The sequence below is a fragment of the Cavia porcellus genome, unplaced genomic scaffold, assembly GCF_034190915.1.
Source record: "Cavia porcellus strain 051 isolate PalLab524CR breed Dunkin Hartley unplaced genomic scaffold, mCavPor4.1 scaffold_23, whole genome shotgun sequence".
In the NCBI taxonomy this organism is placed as follows: domain Eukaryota; kingdom Metazoa; phylum Chordata; class Mammalia; order Rodentia; family Caviidae; genus Cavia; species Cavia porcellus.
In genome coordinates, this window is record NW_026947506.1 from 14,266,031 (window position 1) to 14,285,340 (window position 19,310).

A 19,310-nucleotide genomic window follows, 5' to 3' on the forward strand; every position below is an offset into this window, starting at 1 on the left:
AAATAAGGAGGGATCATGAATGTATTCCAATAGATGAAAAAAATAGTATCGTGTTGACTAGAGACAATGAAAAAGTGAATGGCAGGACCAATGGCATAAAAAAATACTGTTCATAGAAGTAATGATGGAAAACTTCCCATGTATGGATAAAGAATTCCCTGTAGAATTTAAGCATGTGGATCACCAATTAACCAATGACAAAAAAGTATGCATGGAGCTATATGATAATTAAAATGAATAAAATTTAGAACCATATTTGAAAATTAAAATGTAAGAGAAAAGAACCAAATCATCTATAAATGAAGTGCATCAGAATGATAGTAGTCTTCTCAACATAAAACCTTAAGTCATAGGGAGCTTGCAGTGACATATTCCAAGTCCTCAAAAAAAAAAATAATTTCCAACCCAGATTGAAGTATCCTGCAAAACAATCTATCATATTTAGTGGAGATATAAGACACATTCATGACAAAAAACAACTGAAGTAGTTCATGACAAAAAACCAGAAGGGCTACGATGTGTTCTGAAAGTTATTTTATAAAGAGATAATAATGTGCAAAATTCCAAAATGCCAAAGAAAGAAGGCACCAGGCAGGGCAAGCGATTAAACAGAGGGGAAAGACAAGGAACCAGCAGCATATAATAACATGACAAGGATGATACCATCCACATCAGTTATAGACATCCATGTAAATGGTCTCAACTCACCAATAAAAGTAAAAGACTTTCAACATGCATCAAAAATAAGGTTTAACAATATGCTGTGCAAACAAAAACACTAATGCAAATATATATATATATATATATATATATATATATATATATATATACTGAAGGCCAAAGGATTGAAAACAATATACCATGTAGCAGAAATGTAGAAAAGAGTAGCAGTAGGTGTTTTATTTGCAGAGAATCTTAATTTCAAGCTAAGACATATCAAAAGAGATTTTTCATGAAAAAGGCAATTACATTTTTGTTAAAGGAAAAGGTCAAGAAGAGTAGATAGCAATCATAGGAATATAAACAGCAAATGTAGGAGATTGCAGGTCCATTCCTTATCAGTTCTGATCAGTTTAGTACTATATTGTTTAGTATGTATTCAATGTGTGTGAAGATATGAACAACTCTGGAAGAAAACAAGAGACAATACAATAGACAGTGAAGATCTCTGGTCATCTTTCTTTGAAATCTGTGTTCTTAAATTGTTTTCTTATGATGTGTTTTTTTTTTCTTTTTTGTTCTATTTAATTTTATCCTCTTTAAAATAAAAAAAATTAAAAGGCCATTACATTTTCATTAAAGGAAAAGTTCAAGAAGAGGAGAAAACAATCATAGATATATAAATTCCAAATAATAGGAGATTGCAGGTCCACTCCACCATTTCTATATGGTCCTCAAATTTGTTTGCTAATGACATCTTGAATTCCTGGTTTTTGTAGAGGGGAGCATGACCTTTTCTGTACAACCAGGCTTGATATTTTGTTGCTTGCTTGTTATATACAGAGATATAACACTGGGCACTTTATAACGACTAATTTGGTACTGACAAATGGAAATTACAGGCAGCCATTTTAGGAGAAAAATTTTGAGGAAACAGGACTGAATCAAGAAACTGGTTTAGGAAAGAGAAATGACCTCAGAAAACCCTGAGGTGTGGTCCCATGGCAGAGAGAACATTAAGCAATGATATTTTGAAGAAGAGTTTTTCAGAAAGGAAAGCAAGTAAGAGGCTCAAGAAGTGATATCAGGTGTCTGTAACCTGTGTGGATATTATCATGCATGGAAGAGAGAATCAATTCAGGTCCTGCTAGGGCACTGTCCAGGGAACACAAACAGCTGGGGAGGCCCAGTGTGTCATGTGGGATGAGCTCAAGTCCTGCAAAACACACTCCATGTAGCTAGCTGTGCAGCGTTGGTGTCTGGACCTGGTACAGGCCTATCCAGTGACCTGGGGCAGTCAGAGATCTTTGATATGCCATGTGGTGCAAGCTGAAGGCCTGAACAATGTTCTCCAGCTAGACATGGTTCCCTAGTTCACCACTCAGAGTCTGGTAGGGTAATACCCAGTGAACATAAGAAGCAGGGGAACCTAGTCTGGTTGTGCAGGCTGAGCTAAAAGAGTGCACAGCATACTCCAATTAGCTGGTAGCACTTCTGCACCATTTGGGACCTTCTATGGCATCACCCAGAAACCCTAAGCAGCTGGTGAAAATAGTTTCACTGTGCAGGGTGAGCCACATCTCTGCACAGTATAATCCATCTGGTTATGTGATCTTAGTTTGAACTTGGAACTTGGTGAACTTTGCCAGTGAAACCAAGCAGTGGAAGAGCCTTGCTGGGCCATTATAGACTTGGTAGTGCTCTGCCCAGCAACCCCAAGCAGCTGAAGAACATCAATACAAAAATGTGGCAAGCAGGAGCCCTGCACCAAATATTTTGCTAAAGCAGGCCTTAGTGCACTGCTTGGAACTTGGAAAGGACCTCCCTAATGACTCCAATTAGACAGGGAGCCGTGGTGTGCCACTTTGGACCTGGCAAGGCCCCATCCACTGACCTTAAGCAGCTGAGTAACATAGGTGTGTCTATTTGAGTCACTTGAAAGCTTGCACAGCATATCCACTTACTTGTACAGCACTGTTGCACCTCTCAGGATATGGTAGGGTCCCATCCAGTGAAACCAAGCAGCTGACAACCACTGTTATGAAACTTGAAAGTGCTGAAGGCCTGCAGAGCATACTGTACTTAGCCATGTAGCCTTAGTGGCCACTTGGGACTTGGTATGGCCCCACAGAGTGAATGACAATCCATGGGTCATGTTGGGAATTTTGAAAGTCCAACCAATATACTTTATACATTATAGGGATTGCCTATAGCCTCTTGGGATCTAGTAAGTCCTGCCTAATAACCCCTATTCAGCTGGAGAATCCATTCCAGTACGGACAGACAGCCTCAACCCTGGAAACAACTGAGACCTTGGATTTAGCTGTCAGAGGAAAATACAGGAAAATGACAAAGCAAAAGAGCAAAGTGCAACCTCAAATCTCCAAGCTATCCCATACTACTCTTGGAGACATGCACATAGAAATAAAGCATAAGTCAAACACCTGAAATTTCTGAAATGATAGCAACTGAAGAAACAACTTCATGAATATTTAAAGAAAATCAGATCAGAAATAATCTCCCAGGTAAAACATGAATTGTTAAATAGAATGAAAGAAATATTGAACACATATAAAGAAGACCTAGTATAAAAAATAGAGGAGCATTGCTAAATGATGAAAAACATGAATAAACAATATATGAAAGAAATAGATTAGATAAAACAGATTCAAAGAGCTATTCAGGAATTCACAAATTCCATTACAAGCTGCCAAAACCACATCAATGCCTGTGAAGATATTCTTTGAGACCTCAAAGACATGATTGCAGTGCATGAAAAGGGAAGGAAAGATTTAAAAGCAACAAGGAATCAGGAAATAACAAATCAATTGTTGCAAGACTATGCAAAGAAAAACAATGCAAGATTGATAGGTGTCTATGAAAAAAAGTGACAAAACAAATGATGCTATTTGTAGCACAAGAGACTATAGAAGCAAAAGATGGGAAAAGAAATTGACATTTAGATAAGCATAGAAAACTCCAATAAGCCAAAACCAAAATAAATCTTCACCCAGGCATATGTTAATCAACATCCCAGAAATGCCACATCAAGAGAGACTACTGAAAGCTGTTAGGGAAGAGAAAAGAAAAAAGTCCCTGATAAAGGAAAGCCCACCCAAAACACAGCACAATTTTCAACACAAAATATCAAGCCAAGAAATCATGAAGTATTTCAAGTCTTCCATGAAAATGAATTATAATGGAGACTGACATGCCCTGTAATACATTCTTCAAAACCAATGCAGAAATAAGACACTTTCATGACAAAGAACAGTAGAAAAACTTTATGACAAGAAAATCAACCATATAAACAATACTAAAAGATATTCAAGATAGACATAAAAGTAACTATTAGTTCAAGAACACAAAGAGGAAAAGCCACCATGCAGGGTAATAAACTAAACAGAGCATAATGTTAAAGAACCCACACAGCCGCTGCTCCATCTGGACAGGCAGCTGGGCCAAGCTGCAGGGAGAACCTGCTGGGCCTTGCCTGCAACCTTCTTTCAGCCTGGAATGCACCAGCACTACTGCCACCACCTAGTGGAGGGAGCAGCCATGCTGAGGAGGTTTGAGGCCTACCTAGGCTATAGAGGTAACCTTCTATCAGCACAGGGAGCTTTGCCACCCAAAGAGGTGAATGGTTACACAACATCTGATCCCCAGGAGACTATGAGATCCTTGCTGTAGGGGCTTGGGGGCCCGCTGGGCTTGCCAGCCCCACTGCATTGAGCTTAGCGGGATTTAGCCTGCCTGGACCACACCCGGTGGCCTTCTTTTCATCCAGGGAGCTTTGCTGCCAGATGGGGGAGCTGTGCAGTTTGAGAAGGCTTTAGGCCTACCTGAGAGGAGTCTGGCAACCTTCTTTTAATCCGGGGGGCCTTGTTGCCCAAAGAGGGAGCAAAGCTACCAGAGGAGTCCCAGGAGCCCAGGACATAGGAGACAATTTCCAACATGCCCGGGGGAAGTTTTGGAACAACACTTGAAACATGGAAATATAGGAAAATGACAAAATGAAGGACCAAAATGCAATCACATCCATCCAGCCCATCCCAAGAAAGCCTAGGAGCCATGTACATAGAAGAAATACATGCCGTATGCCTGAAATACCTGAAATAATAATAACTGAAATAAAGAAGCAACCTCAGGAAGCTTTAAAGGAATTCAAACTAGAAATAATCTTTCAGGTAAAAGAAGAAATGATAAAAGAAATGAAGGAGATGCTAAACATATTTAAAGAAAACACAGTTAAAAAATTGGAGGAACTAAGCAAAAAGATAGGATCCATGGATGAACAATACAGAAACAAACAGAATACATAAAGCAGATTCAAAGAGATATACAGGAAATTGAAAAATCCATTGAAAGTTGTAAAAACTGCCTCAATGAAAGTGAAAATAGAATTTCAGACCACAAAGACAAGATTGCAGCCAGTGAATAGGAAAGGAAAGACCTTTTAAAATAACAAGAAATCAGGAAATAACAATTCAAAAACTGCAAGATGACACAAAGAAAAACAACATAAGATTGATAGGGATAAATGAAAAAGAAAGGGACAACATAAAGGATATCAAGAGGATATTTAGAGAAGTAATAGCTGAAAATTTCTGAAACATGAGATTGGAAACTAATATCAGGATCAGTGAAGCATATAGAATTCCAGATAGCCATAACCAAAAAAAAAAAAAAAAAAAATTACACCCAGACATATAATAATCACCATCCAGAAATCCAAAAAATGAATACAATATTAAAAGCTGTCAGAGAGAAAAGACAGATCACTTATAAAGTAAAACATATCAGAATCACAGCAGAGGCTCAACATCAAAAATAAAGGCAAGAAGAGAATGGAGTGAAGTATTTCAGATCCTACAGGAAAATGATTTCCACTCTAGACTGATGTACCATGCAAAACTGTCATTCAAAATGGATGGAGAAATGAGATACTTCCATAACAAAGAACAGCTGAAAAACTTCCTGATCAACAAGCCAACCCTGCAAAAAATACTGAAAGATAGTTTAGATACCCTTAGGAAAAAAACCACTAAACAAAGCAGACAATTAAACAGAACAAAAAGATAAAAATGCAACAGCAGAAAGATAATATGTCAACAATAAACCAACATATAGCAGTTGTAACCATTAACATAAATGGTCTCAATGCACCAATTAAAAGAAAAAGACTGGCAGAATCGATCAAGAAACAACATCCAACCATATGCTATTTACAAGGAACCCATCTAACTCAAAAGGATACTCACAGATGGAAAGTCAAAGGATGCAAAACAGTATTTTATACAGCAGGAACCCCCCCCCCAAATAAAAGCAGGCATAGCTATTCTGTTTGAAGACAATGTGAGAATAATGTGACAATAATGATCAGAAGAGATAAAAAAGATTATTCCATCCTGGTTAGGGGAAAACTTCAAGAGGAAGAGATAACTATTTTAAATATATATGCACCAAATTCCAGAGCACTCAGTTGTATTAACTATAAAACAAGTATTAAGAGAAATAAAAAACCAAATTAGCAGTAACACAATTATAGCAAGAGATCTTAACACACCATTGACACCAAGGAACAGATCAACTAGACAGAAAATCAGCAAAGAAATAACAGAACTGAATTACACCTGGGAACAAATGGACTTGATAGATATATACAGAGTGTTCCATCCAACAGCAGAATACACATTATTGTCAGCAGTACATGGGTCATTCTCTAAAATAGACCATATATTAACTCACAGAATATATTTAAGTAAATGCAAAAGAGTTGAAATCATCCCTTGCATGTTATCGAATGTTTACCATAAAACTAGAAGTTAAGGATAAAAGATACTTCAAAAATCCCACAACCACATGGAAACTGACTAACACACTCTTGAGTATTCAGTGGGTCACAGGAGCAATTAAAGAAGAGATCAAACAATACCTACAAGCAAACAAAAACACTTAACAGAATCTGTGGGATGAAAAGAAACCTGCCCTCAGAAGAAAATTAATTGCATTGAGGTCCCACATCAGGAAAACAGAACGAATACAAATAAATAACCTGTTGTTACACCTCAAACTTCTAGAAAAAAGAAGCGTAAGACAAGCCCAAAGCCAAAAGAAGAGAGTAAATTATAAAAATCAGAGCAGAATCAATGCAATAGAGACTAAGAAAACAATCCAAAGAATCAATGAATCAAAGAGTTTATTCTTTGAAATAATAAATAAAATAGAAAAGCCCATAGCCAATCTTATTTAAAAAGGGAAGAAAAAGCTCAAATTCATACAAAAAGGAATGTAAAATGCAAAATCACTACAGACTGTATAGAAATACAGAAGATCATCAACACCTATTTTGAAAACCTCTACTCTCAAAGGTTTGATAACACAGAAGAAATGGACAGATTCCTAGAATCATATGAAGTACCAAAGCTAGGTCAAAAAGATGTAAAACTGCTGAATAACCAAATTTCTATAAATGAAATTGAAAATCTAATTAAGTACTTACCTACAGAGAACAGTTCAGGCCCAGACGGATTCACTGCAGAATTCTATAAGAAGTACAAAGGAGACTTAATGCCCACAATCCTCAAACTCTTCAATGAAATTGAAAGGGAAGTAATCCTTCCTAAGTCATTCCTGGAAGCAAATATTACTCTAGTACCAAAACCTGAGAAAGACCCAACTAAAAAACAGAACTACAGACCAATCTCCCTAATACACATAGATGCAAAAATCCTCAATAAAATATTGGCAAATAGGATGCAGCAAATCATCAAGAAGATTATATGCCATAACCCAGTGGGATTCATCCCAGGCATGTAGGGATAGTTCAATGTATGTAAATCAATAAATGTAATCCACCATACCAATAGAACCAAAAGTAAGAATCACATGACCATTTCTATAGAGGCAGAAAAAGCTTTTGATAAGGTCCAACATTCATGTATGGTAAGAACCTTACAGAAAATTGGAGTAGATGGTCTTTACCTCAATATAATAAAGGCCATCTATGACAAACCAACAGCCAGTATCATACTAAATGGCCAAATACTGAAGGCCTTTACTTTAAAATCAAGCACAAGCCAAGGATGTCCCTTATCACCGCTCCTATTTAATATAGTACTGGAAATACTAGCCAGAGCAATTAGACATGAGAGAGAATTAAAACAGTTCAAGACAGGAAAAGAAGAAGTTAAATTATCATTGTTTGCAGATGACGTGATACTCTACATAGAAGATACCAAAACTCCATTGAAAGACTCTTAGGCATAATAAAAAATTCAGCAATGTAGCTGGATACAAAATCAATACTCAAAAATCGATAGCATTCCTACACTACTAACAACAAAATCACTGACAGAGAAATAAGAGAAACCATACCCTTCACACTAGCAACCAAAAATTGAAGTATTTAGGAATTACTCTCATGAAAGGAGAGAGACCTATACAGGGAAAATTATAATACACTGAAAAAAACAAATTGAATATGATCTCAGAAAATGGAAAATATCCCTTGCTCATGGCTAGGAAGAATAAATATTGTGAAAATGGCCATTCTCCCAAAACTGTTATAAAGATTTAATGCAATCCCAATAAACAATACCATCAACATACCTCATAGTTCTAAGGAAATCACTCCTAAGATTCAATGGAACCAGAAGAAACCTAGAATAGAAAATACAGTTCTAAGCAAAAAAGGCAAGGCAGGAGGCATCACAATCCCTGACTTGAAGTTATACTACAAAGCACCTGTAGGAAAATCAAAATGGTACTGGAATCTAAACAAAGCCGAAGATCAATGGAATAGATTAGAAGATACAACCACATCTACAAACACACTCAACCACCTTATCTTTGATTTATCAAAGATAAATAACAGGTTCACTGGAAGAACACAGTCTCCTTAATAAATGGTGTTAGAAGAACTGACCCCCCTTTGCTGAAAACTAAAACTAAAACCATGACTGTTACCATGTACTAAAATAAAATCTAAATAGATCAAAGATCTGAATATTAAAACTGAAACGCTAAATCTATTGGAAGACAAATTGGGTAAAAAACTTGAAGATGTAGGAGTAGGCAGAGAATTCCTGAACAGGATTCAAAATGCATGGGAAATACTTCCCAGAATCAGTAACTGGGATCACATCTTATTAAACTGTTTCTGCATGTCAATAGAAACCTCCAGCATAGTGAAAAGAAAACCCACAAACTGGGAAAAAATCTTAGTGAACTCTCCCTCAGACAAAGGAATTCTGTATAAAACATATAAAGAATTTTAAAAAATCAGACCCCCAAAATTCAAAGATCCAATACAAAAAAATGGGCATCTTAAGTGAACACACAATTCTCTGATGAAGAAATACTTAATGTCAAATAAATACCTGAAAAATTGTTCATCATCATTACTCATTAGTGAAATGCAAATTAAAACCACACTGAGATTTCATCTCACTCCTGAAAGAATGGCCAGGATCAAGAAAACCACCCACAACAAATGCTGGAGAGGCTGTAGGGGAAAAGGAACTCTCCTGCACTGTTGGTGGGAGTGTAGACTGGTGCAAACATTGTGGAGGTCAGTCTGGAAATTTCTCAAACAGCTGGGATTGGAAGTCCAATTTGTTCCAGCTATTCCACTTCTAGGCATATTCTGAGAAGAGCTGAAAGCACCACAGTGATATATGTACACCCATGTTTATAGCAGCACAATTTGTAATAGCCAGATTTCGGGAACAACCTAAGTGTCCATCAACTAAGTAAGGAATGGATAAAAAAGTTGTGGTATTTTTATACAATGGAGTACCACTCAGCTAAAAAGAAGGATCACATTGACATATTTATAAATAAATGTGTGCAGCTTGAGATCATACTCCTAAGTGAAATAAATCAAACTCACATGTATGGATAACAAATAGTTTCCCTAATGTAAGATAGTATATGAACACATAAATATATGTGGTAATCATGATTCCCCATTATATGGTTTTCAAACCTTAAAATGTTTTCACTCACTAACTGGAATGTTTTTATTCTGAGTTGTTTGATTTTATTGTCTGTGATTGGAAAGCTATTTTGAAGAAAACAAGACATCATAAAGGCTAGTGCTGATTTAATATCATCTTGTTTTGAAGCCCCATCAAGCTGTTGTTCTTCTGCCTCCATTGGTTTTATCATGTTGTATCTTATTGGATTTTATTATATGTTATAGTATAGACAAAAATTTTTATAGGCAAAGAGATAATATAGAAACTATTGTTCATTTTCTGTTAGCTGGTTCTAAGTATCCTGATATACTTTCATTCTCTTGAATGGTTTCACACTGTCTTGATATGTTTGATGCTATAGTATATGAAGTTATAGTGAAATATTTCAAGGAAAGAGACACTCTGGTAGATACTATTATGTCAAGTTATCTCTTTGGTGAAACACTAAGTTGCTTAAATTGTTCTGTTCTGACCTGTGTTGTTATGTTTTTATGTCCTCTTTTATCTGTCTTTGCTTTTTTTCTTCGTTAAAAAATTTATTTTTTTATTATTTTTATAATTAAGGGAAAAATAGCAAGATATATTATAGTAACCTTTTTGATTTCCTATTAACTTGCTTTGAACCCCTGTATTGCTCTCACCATCTTGTTTTGACTGATTTTACTCTATTGTGTTTTGTTTGATAGTATCATTTGAGGGTATAGGTAATTAGTTTGAAGGCAATCAGATTCATTATGATGCATATTCTGGTTTGACAAATATCTTTTTTTGAAATCCTGTAGGATCTCCAATGTTTTGGTTTTATTGGTTTTGTTCTGTACTATTTTGTTCAATTTTGTTATACCTGATGATATAGGCAATTCTTTTTAAAATAGCAAGGGGCATTATGGTAACCATTGTTGAACACCTTGGATTCTGTTTTTTACAACACGTACTATGTCCATCGTTTTGTTTTGACTGACTCCATTTTGTTTTGTCACATTTGGTTTTATTTTCTTCAAAACAAGTTATAAGCTCTGTGGTAGTAATAAAACCCAAAATGTGTAATTTTATTGTAAAAAAGAGAGGAAAATAAAGTGTTCTAAGAATATAGCGACATGTATATTTAATTGTGTAAGATAGATAACCATATTACTAAGTTTTTGTTGTTTCATTGAACAGCACTGTTTGTAATCTCACTGCTTGAATGTCTACTTTGTATGCTTTTGTTTTGTAACTTGAACAACTATTTCTAAGATGACAATACGTAATCTATTAACTAGTCATTTATTACTGTTTACTTTTTGAAATTCTGTATTACTGGTACTCTTTTACTGTTTTGTTTTTTTCTCTTTAAATAAAATTTTAAAAATAAAAAAGAAAGTTAAAGAACCAAAGCAGAAAGTTAACATGACAAAAACAAGCCCCTATGTATTACTAATAACCATTAACGTAAACGGCCTCAATTCAACAATTAAAATAACAGAAGGACACAATGACTCAAGAAACAACATCTATCTCTATGATATGTACAAGAAACCCACCCAAGCCATAAGGAAATTCATAGACTGATAGTCAAAGGATGGAAAACAATACCTTATGAGCAGGAACTCAAAAAAATCAGGGGTAGCTAATCTTTTGTACACAATGTGAACTTCAAATCAAGCATGATTAAAATAGATAAAATCATTAAATTCTGGTTAGGAAAAAATTTCAAGAGGAAGAGATAAGAAACTGAAATATAGATGCAACAATTATGGCAGTGCGGACCTCTATAAAACAAATATTAGTAGACATAAAAAATCAAATTAGCAATAACACAGCATAAGAGGAGACCTTAGCACCTCACTGACACAAAAAGACTGATCAGCTAGACAAAAATCAGCAAAGAAATAGCAGAACTGAACCAAACTGGTGAATAAATAAACTGAGTATGTACAGAGTGTTCCACCCAACAACATCACAATATATATTTTTCTCAAGCTCACACAGGATATTCTTTAAGATAGATCATGTACTGGCACATGTAACATGCTTAAGTAAATGGAAAAAAATCAAAATTATCCCTTGCATACTATCTGATCATACTGCCATGAAACTGGAAATTAATGAGAAAAGAAACTGCATACATTCCACCATCACATGGAAATTAAATAATACTCTCCTGAGCACTCAATGGCTGCCAGATGAGATTACAGAGAACAGTAAGCAATATCTTGAAGCAAACTAAAATGCAAATACAGCTTACTCAATCCTGTGGGATGAAATCAAAGTAGTCCTCAGAGGAAATCTATTGTGGTGACTTCCCATATCAGGAAAAAAAGAACAAACACAAATAAATAACCTGATGCTACATCTGAAGCATCTAGAAAAAGAACAGCAAGCTAAGTTTAAATTCAGCATAAGGAAGGAAATGCATTTGATAATACAAAGAATTAATGAGTCAAAATGTTGGTTCCTTGAAAAAACAAAACACAATTGATAAACCCCTATGTATCCTTAAAGAAAAAACTCAAGTTCATGAAATATGTAATGAAGGGGCTGGAGGTTTAGCTCAGCGGCATAAGCACCTGCCTTGAAAGCAGGCAGTCGTGAGTTCGATCCCCGGTACCGATAAAAACGAAAAAGCCAAAAAAAAAAAAAAAAAAAAAAAAAAAAGAAAAGAAATATGTAATGAAAATGGTGAAATTAGTAGATAAATTGTGTAAATGCAGATCATGAATACCTATTACAAAATGCTTTACTCTCATAAATTTGATAGCACAGAGGAAATGGACAGATTCCTAGGAAGATATCAATTACCAAATCTGGATCAAGATTTAAATCTCCTTAATAACCCAATTTCAGTTAATGAAATTGAAAACATAGTTATAATCTTGTCCACAAAGAAAAGTCCAAGTCCTAATATATGCACAGCTAAAGGCCAAAAGAAATTCAAGGAAGGCTTAATACCAACACTCCACAAAATCTTCATTGAAATTGACAGGGAATCAGTTAGCATAACTCATTCTCGGAAGCAAGTATTAACTTGATACCAAAACAAGAGAAAGACTCAGCCAAAAAGGGAACTACAGGCCAGTTTACCTAGTAAACATAGATGCAAAAATCTTCAATAAAATACTGGCATACAGAATGCAGCAAGTTATCACATGACAAAGTGGGATTATTCCTGGGAATGCAGGAATGGTTCAACATATGCAAATCAATAAACTTTATATACCTTATCAATAGAGGCAAATATAAGAATCACATGACCATCTCAACATTTGCAAAAAACCTTTTGATAGTCAATGATTTATCATATGCAAATCAATAAACATAATACATCTTATCAATAGAGCCAAAGATAATAATCACATGATCATCTCAATAGATGCAAAAAAGTTTTGATAAAGTCACTCACTCATCATAAGAACTCAATGGAACAATGGAATAGCAGGTTTTTACCTCATTGTGATAAAAGCTATCTCTAACAAGCCAATAACAGGCATCATACTAAATGGTCAAAAACGGAAAGTTTTCAATCTGAAATCTGGAAGAAGACAAAACTGTCCATTAATAACATTTCTATTCACAATAGTGCTGGAAACAGTCAGAGCAATTAGAAAATAGAGAGAAACAAAAGGAATAAGGATACTTAATTAAGAAGCTAAATGATCATTATTTGCAGATGTCATGATACTTTACATAGGATACCCACAAACTCGACTGAAAGTCTTCTAGATGTAATAATCAAACTCAGTAATGTACCTGGATACAAAGCCAAAACTCAAAATTCAATAGGATTACTGTACATAAACAACAAATCCCCAGAGAGAAATCACACCCTTCACAATATCATCCAGAAAATATACTTAGGAATCAATCTAACAAAGGCAGTAATAGATCTATACAGCAAAAATTGCAGTATTCCAAAAAAAGTAACCAAAGAAGATTTTAGAAAATAGAAAAGCATTCCTTGTACATGAAGAATAAACATTGTGAAAATGGCTATTTTCTCAAAATTTTTATACAGATTTAAAGCAATTCTAATCAGAATGCCATTAGCATACATCATAGGTCTAGAGAAATCATTCCAAAAATTCATCTGGGTCTAGAAGGGACCTGAAATAGAAAAGGCCATTCTTTTTTAAAAATTTTATTCAAAGGAAAAAAAAAGCAAAACAGTGAAAGTGTACAAGTAATACAGAATTTCAAAAAAAAATAAACAGTAAGAAATCACTAGTTAATAGATTACATATTGTCATCTTAGAAATAGTTGTTCAAGTTACAAAATTAAGCATACAAATTGGACATTCAAACAGTGAGACTGCAAACAGTTGTGTTCAATGATCCAACAAAAACTTAGTAATATGGACATTTATCTCACACACCTAAACACACTTGCAGTTGGGTCCTTTAGAGCACTTTCTTTTCTTCTCTTTTTTACATAACATTTACACATTTTGGGTTTAAAGAAAAGGCCATTCTTGACCACAAATACAAGGCATCACAATCCCTGACTTGGAGATACACTGCAAGGACACTGTGATCAGCACGGTATTGAAATAAAAATACACCAAAGATCAATGGTATAGCTAGGTGATATAACTAGGAGTATAAACAAACTCAGTCAACTTATCTTTGACAAAGGTCCAAACATTTTCATTGGAAGAAAGATAGCCTCTTTATTAAGTGGTGCTAGAAAACCTGGTTTTGAGCATGCCGAAAATGAAAACTAGACCGTGCCTATTGTTATATGATAAACTAAAGACAAAATGGATCATAGATGTGAAGATTTAAACAGAAACCCTAAATCTGCTGTAGATATGGATAGGCAGAGAATTCATGAGCAAAATCAAACTGCACCAGAAAAATTTCCCAATAATAACAACTGGGATCTCATTGATAGAACTGTGGGGGACCAGTGGCAGCTCAAAAGATAAATATGAAATATAAATGACCTTTATTTTGAGAATGTGGGAAGAGACACCCCTGACCCTCTGTGGCATGGCATCTCCACCTCAGGGTTGGCAATCTCTCCATGGAACAGGTGGAGTGGAGGCCTATATGTAGCTTAGGTTAGGGGTGGTGCCTGAGGGAGCATTAGGGGTGCACAGGTAGTCCATTGGCACTAGTTTGGCACCAGAGGTAGATTCCTAGGGGAGGGGGAAATAGGAGCTCCTTGGTTCTGGCTGAGGCTTTAGCAGCCATAGTGTCCGACCTGGGCCAAAACCGTTTCACTCATCATATGAGAAAAGTTTTGCATGCCAAAAGAAATCTCCAAATGATAGAAAAGAAAACCCATACATTGAGAAAATATCTTGGCCAGCTCTCCCTCAGACAAAATTCTATCTGGAATGTATAAAGAATTGAAAAAAATCATCAGGCCCCTAGTGTTCAAACTCATCATCCAAAATTGGGCATTTGACATGAATACACTGGTCTCCTGAAGAAATACAAACAGCAAATAAATACATGAAAAAAATGTTCAACATCATTGGTTACTTAAGAAATACAAACTCAAATAACACTGAGATTCCATCACACTCCAGGAAGAATGACCAGGATTAAGAAAACAACCAAAGCAAATGCTGGGAAGGCCAGGGGGAATAAAAGAAAACTTATGCATTGTTGGTGGGAGTGTAGATTGGTGCAGCCACTGTGGAAATCAGTATGAAGGTTTCTCAAAACCTGGGATTGGAGTCTGAATTGACTCAGCTATACTCCTTTTGGGCATGTTCCCAAAAGAACTGAAAACCTCATAGCACAGTGATATATATGCACCCATATTTATAACAGCACAATATGGAATAGTCAAATCTTGGAAACATGCCAAAAAGCCATCAACTGAGGAATGGATAAAAATTATAATAACTCGGACCCTGGTATAAAAATCCAAGGAAGCAAGAGACTTAAATTTGGGGAGCAAAGGCTTTATTTAGGCCCAGGCCTGGCGACGAGTCTCCAGGAGCCAATTTGGAGACAGTGCGCCAGAGACTGAAGGAAGGGAGTTTTATAAAGCAGAAGAGAGTGGGGAGGAAAAACAAAGAAACCCGCAGAGCCCTCAAACTTGTTGACCTGAATCTGGAAACGGTATAGCTGTCCACTTAGTTCTGACAACATCGGGAGCTTTGGCACCTTTTGAGTTATTCCCATCCTGCAGAAAACATTATCTTTGAGTAGCACATCTGCAATAACATTTGGAGAAGAAAGTAGAAAGTTAATTATCTCAGGACAGCTCATTAACACTAACAGGTGGGAAGGGGTCAAAAGTTACAAGAAGCTGAAACTTAAGTTTTCACAAGGATTTGGAACTTAACCCTTTTGGTGCATTAGGGTTAAGGCACAATATTTTCCTGTAATTTCTTTGAAGCTAAGGCACATTTTATGACAGACCATCACCAGGTCAGGAAGAGTTCACCAGAAACCCAAAATCCTTATGGCCTAGCCTAGATAGATCGGTAAAGGGAGGCAATAAGGTGCGCTACAGAACAGAAAATGGTGGGTATGTTTTTCTTTCTTTCTGGGGAGGGGATCAAGGTCAGGTAAAGGGTTATGCTAATAAGCAAATCTCCATGCACACAAGAAAGTTACTTCAAACAAGTGCAAATTAGAGGGCCATCCTGGTTTTCTTTAGCTCTTTAGCGGGGAACAGAGGTGCCTAACAATGATTAACAACCTTTGTTAGCTTGTTTTAGCACCACTTCTGTTGTTTGTAGAGGGCAACAATGGTTAACATATCAATTAAGTGAGATTTTACAATTCTTTACAGAGGAGAGCATTGCTTAACATATCAATTAGGTCATCGAAAGACATAAGAAGGAAAACACATACAGTAAGCCCCTGTTACAGGTTTTGTTATAATACACATATAACGAAGCTATTTTCTTAGAGTACAACAAAAAGTATGTGATATTTTTATATAATGGAGTAATAACCAGCTCTAAACAAGAATCACATTGATGTTTTTATACGTAAATGGATGTGAAGAGACAATGCACAAAAGTGAAATAATTCAAATTCACATTTGTAAATACTGTATTGTATCCCTTATGTAAGATTCTCAGTGTAAAAAGATCCCAAATTTTCAAAAAATATCCTGAAAGTGTAAGAAACTGGTCAAAGAGAAAACTTAACTTGAATAAGGAAATAGAGAAAAGAAGGAAAGGAAAGGGAAAAATGATACAAATTTAAAAATGTACACTTAAGATAGGTAAGATGATTATACTAATAATTCTGTTAGTTTAGAACAAAACAGTTAACACTGACAGTATTATCAGTTTGGGGATATACATATGGTAATGTGAGTAACTCATTTGAAGATTACTTTACAAAATAACAATCTTTGTTAAGTACTTACCAGCTTGTTTGATAGCCTATATTGTTATTGCTTTGTGATTTTTTGTTACTGTTGATTATTTGTATCTTTTGTTTCCTGTTTTTCTTCTATTTTTTGTTTCTTTCCCTTAATTACAATAAAAAAAAAAAGGAAAATGAATGGGAGAATGGCTTGTATCTGTGAATTTAGGAGGAGAAGGAAGATTATGTGACTTAAGAACCATGCAGTTTTAGTGGAAGTCTTGATATTATTGGCATTCAGAAGGAGAGTAGGCTTTGTTTATTACAGAAAGGATAAAATGTTGTCTCTTTGGGTCAGGGAAGTAGAGGTTGGCTACCTTTTTAAGGGCATGGTTTGCAAAGGCATGTCCAGTAGATGTGGAGAAAATGTCTGATGTTCACTGCAGGGAAGTACTCAGGCCCTTGTTAGCAATGGGCCAATCTAAACAAGGAATTTAATAAGGGCCTATTAATTATTGATGGTCCTCAGGAATTGAGAAATCTCCTTTGTGCCCAAATAACAGTGTGATTATGCAGTATATGGAATGAACACCTTGAATCTGTATAGATCTTAATTGGTAAGCTCTTGATTAGGGGTGGGTCAGAATGTTTAGTTCAGCCTGCTGAGAAGCGGTGGATGAGTGAGGGCTGCAGTTTCTGTGATGGGAAACCATAGTAAATACTTCTCTGGCAAGGGAGTTGGCAGTACTCATTATGAACTTCCATTGATGAATGAAATATTGATACAATCAAGGTTTGGAAAGATGAAGCTATATGTCATAAGTTGCTTTAGCGTTGCTATCCTGTTCTGTAAGTGCCATTACCCTGACCAATGTTTCAACTCTTGTTTCTTTAAATTATCCCCTTTCCAGAACAGCAATTTGGTCCTGGAATCCACTGACCCTGGATTGTAACACACTTGCTGACCACTGATTGTAAAACACTTGGTCACAGAACCAACTGGCCCTGCTTGTAAAACATTTTTTGCAGAGATTAAGTCTGCTTTCTCCCCCTCCTTATTGTCTTGACTTTTTAAAAACCCCTGGTAACCTAACCTGGTTGCACAGCTCTGCAGATTCCAATGGCAGGGCATGTGTGGCTGGGTACTAGCTAAAATAAAGCACTTTTTAAGATGGCTTGCCTTTCTTCTTGAACAATATCTTGGGCCTTGTTTTGGGTTACAACATTTGGTGGCACATATGGGGATCCCCTCCCTAAATTATTCACTGAGTGGCTTAATATCTGTAAATATTCCATTTAATTTGGGGGCTTTTTCCTGTTTGAATGCACACATTTGTAGCAGAGGAGCCCAGTGCTCCTTATGCACTGGAAAGGACACCTTCTAGGCTTTTTTTTTGCCCATTTGTAATTTAGGGTTTTTGCTCCTTTGTGATTCGGGGTTTTTTTTTTTTTTGCCCCATTTGAATTTTTCTTTTGTTACTAACTTTGGGGGCTCTCTGCCCATTTGAATTTGACTTTGTTACTAACTTTGGGCCTTTTTGCCTATTTGAATTTGTCCTTGGTTTCTGTTGCAGGCTCTATGTGGCTTATTGGACTCAAGGGTTATAATAAATATTGTTTCCCTCCAGGTCACTGGATTGTGAACAGAAAAGACTTCGTGTGTGTTCAGTGTTTACCTTGTCTTTTTTGGTGCCTTGTGCTGGGTTTTTTGTCTTTGACTGGTTATTAATAACTATGGGCCAGGTACCATCATGTCTTTATCTCCTTTAGCCCTGGTCTTTAATCATGTTGGAGATTTTAAGGATCATGCCCAGGGATACGGAGGACCTGTACATTCTGGGAGGCTCAGTATCTTCTGTGAACTTAAATAGCCCACCAGAGTTCCTAACTGGCCATAGGAAGGTAGTTTTAATTTGTCAACAGCTCAAGCCATCTGACAATATGCCTTCGGTCCCCTGACCTACCCGGATCAAGTTGTGTACATTCAGGTTTTGATTGACCTCATTCACGACCCCAGTCCTGGCTTAAAAAGTTTCTTAACTGTGCCTGGCCAAATCCTCTCTCCCAAGGGAAAAACTACACCTCCAAAGAGACCAGAGAGAAGAAAGAAACAAGGGGAGGGGGGTGAGTGTTCCTGCAGTGAAAAGTCATTTAATCTGGGAGTAAAATATGGGGCAAAAGGTTCCAGAGGAGCAAAGGTATTTACTAGTGCTCCAAAGCCTGCTTAAATGCTCAGGGGCTTGTGTGCCAAAGAAAGGTTTAACAACAATGTTAAAAGTGGTAACCAAATATAATCCATGGTTTCCTCATACAGGCACTATAGAGATAGGGTGGAACACATCATTTCCCTTGAGGCATTCTCAGCTTGTAATCTGGTCAGGTCAGAGCTCACTGTGGCAGACTCTGATT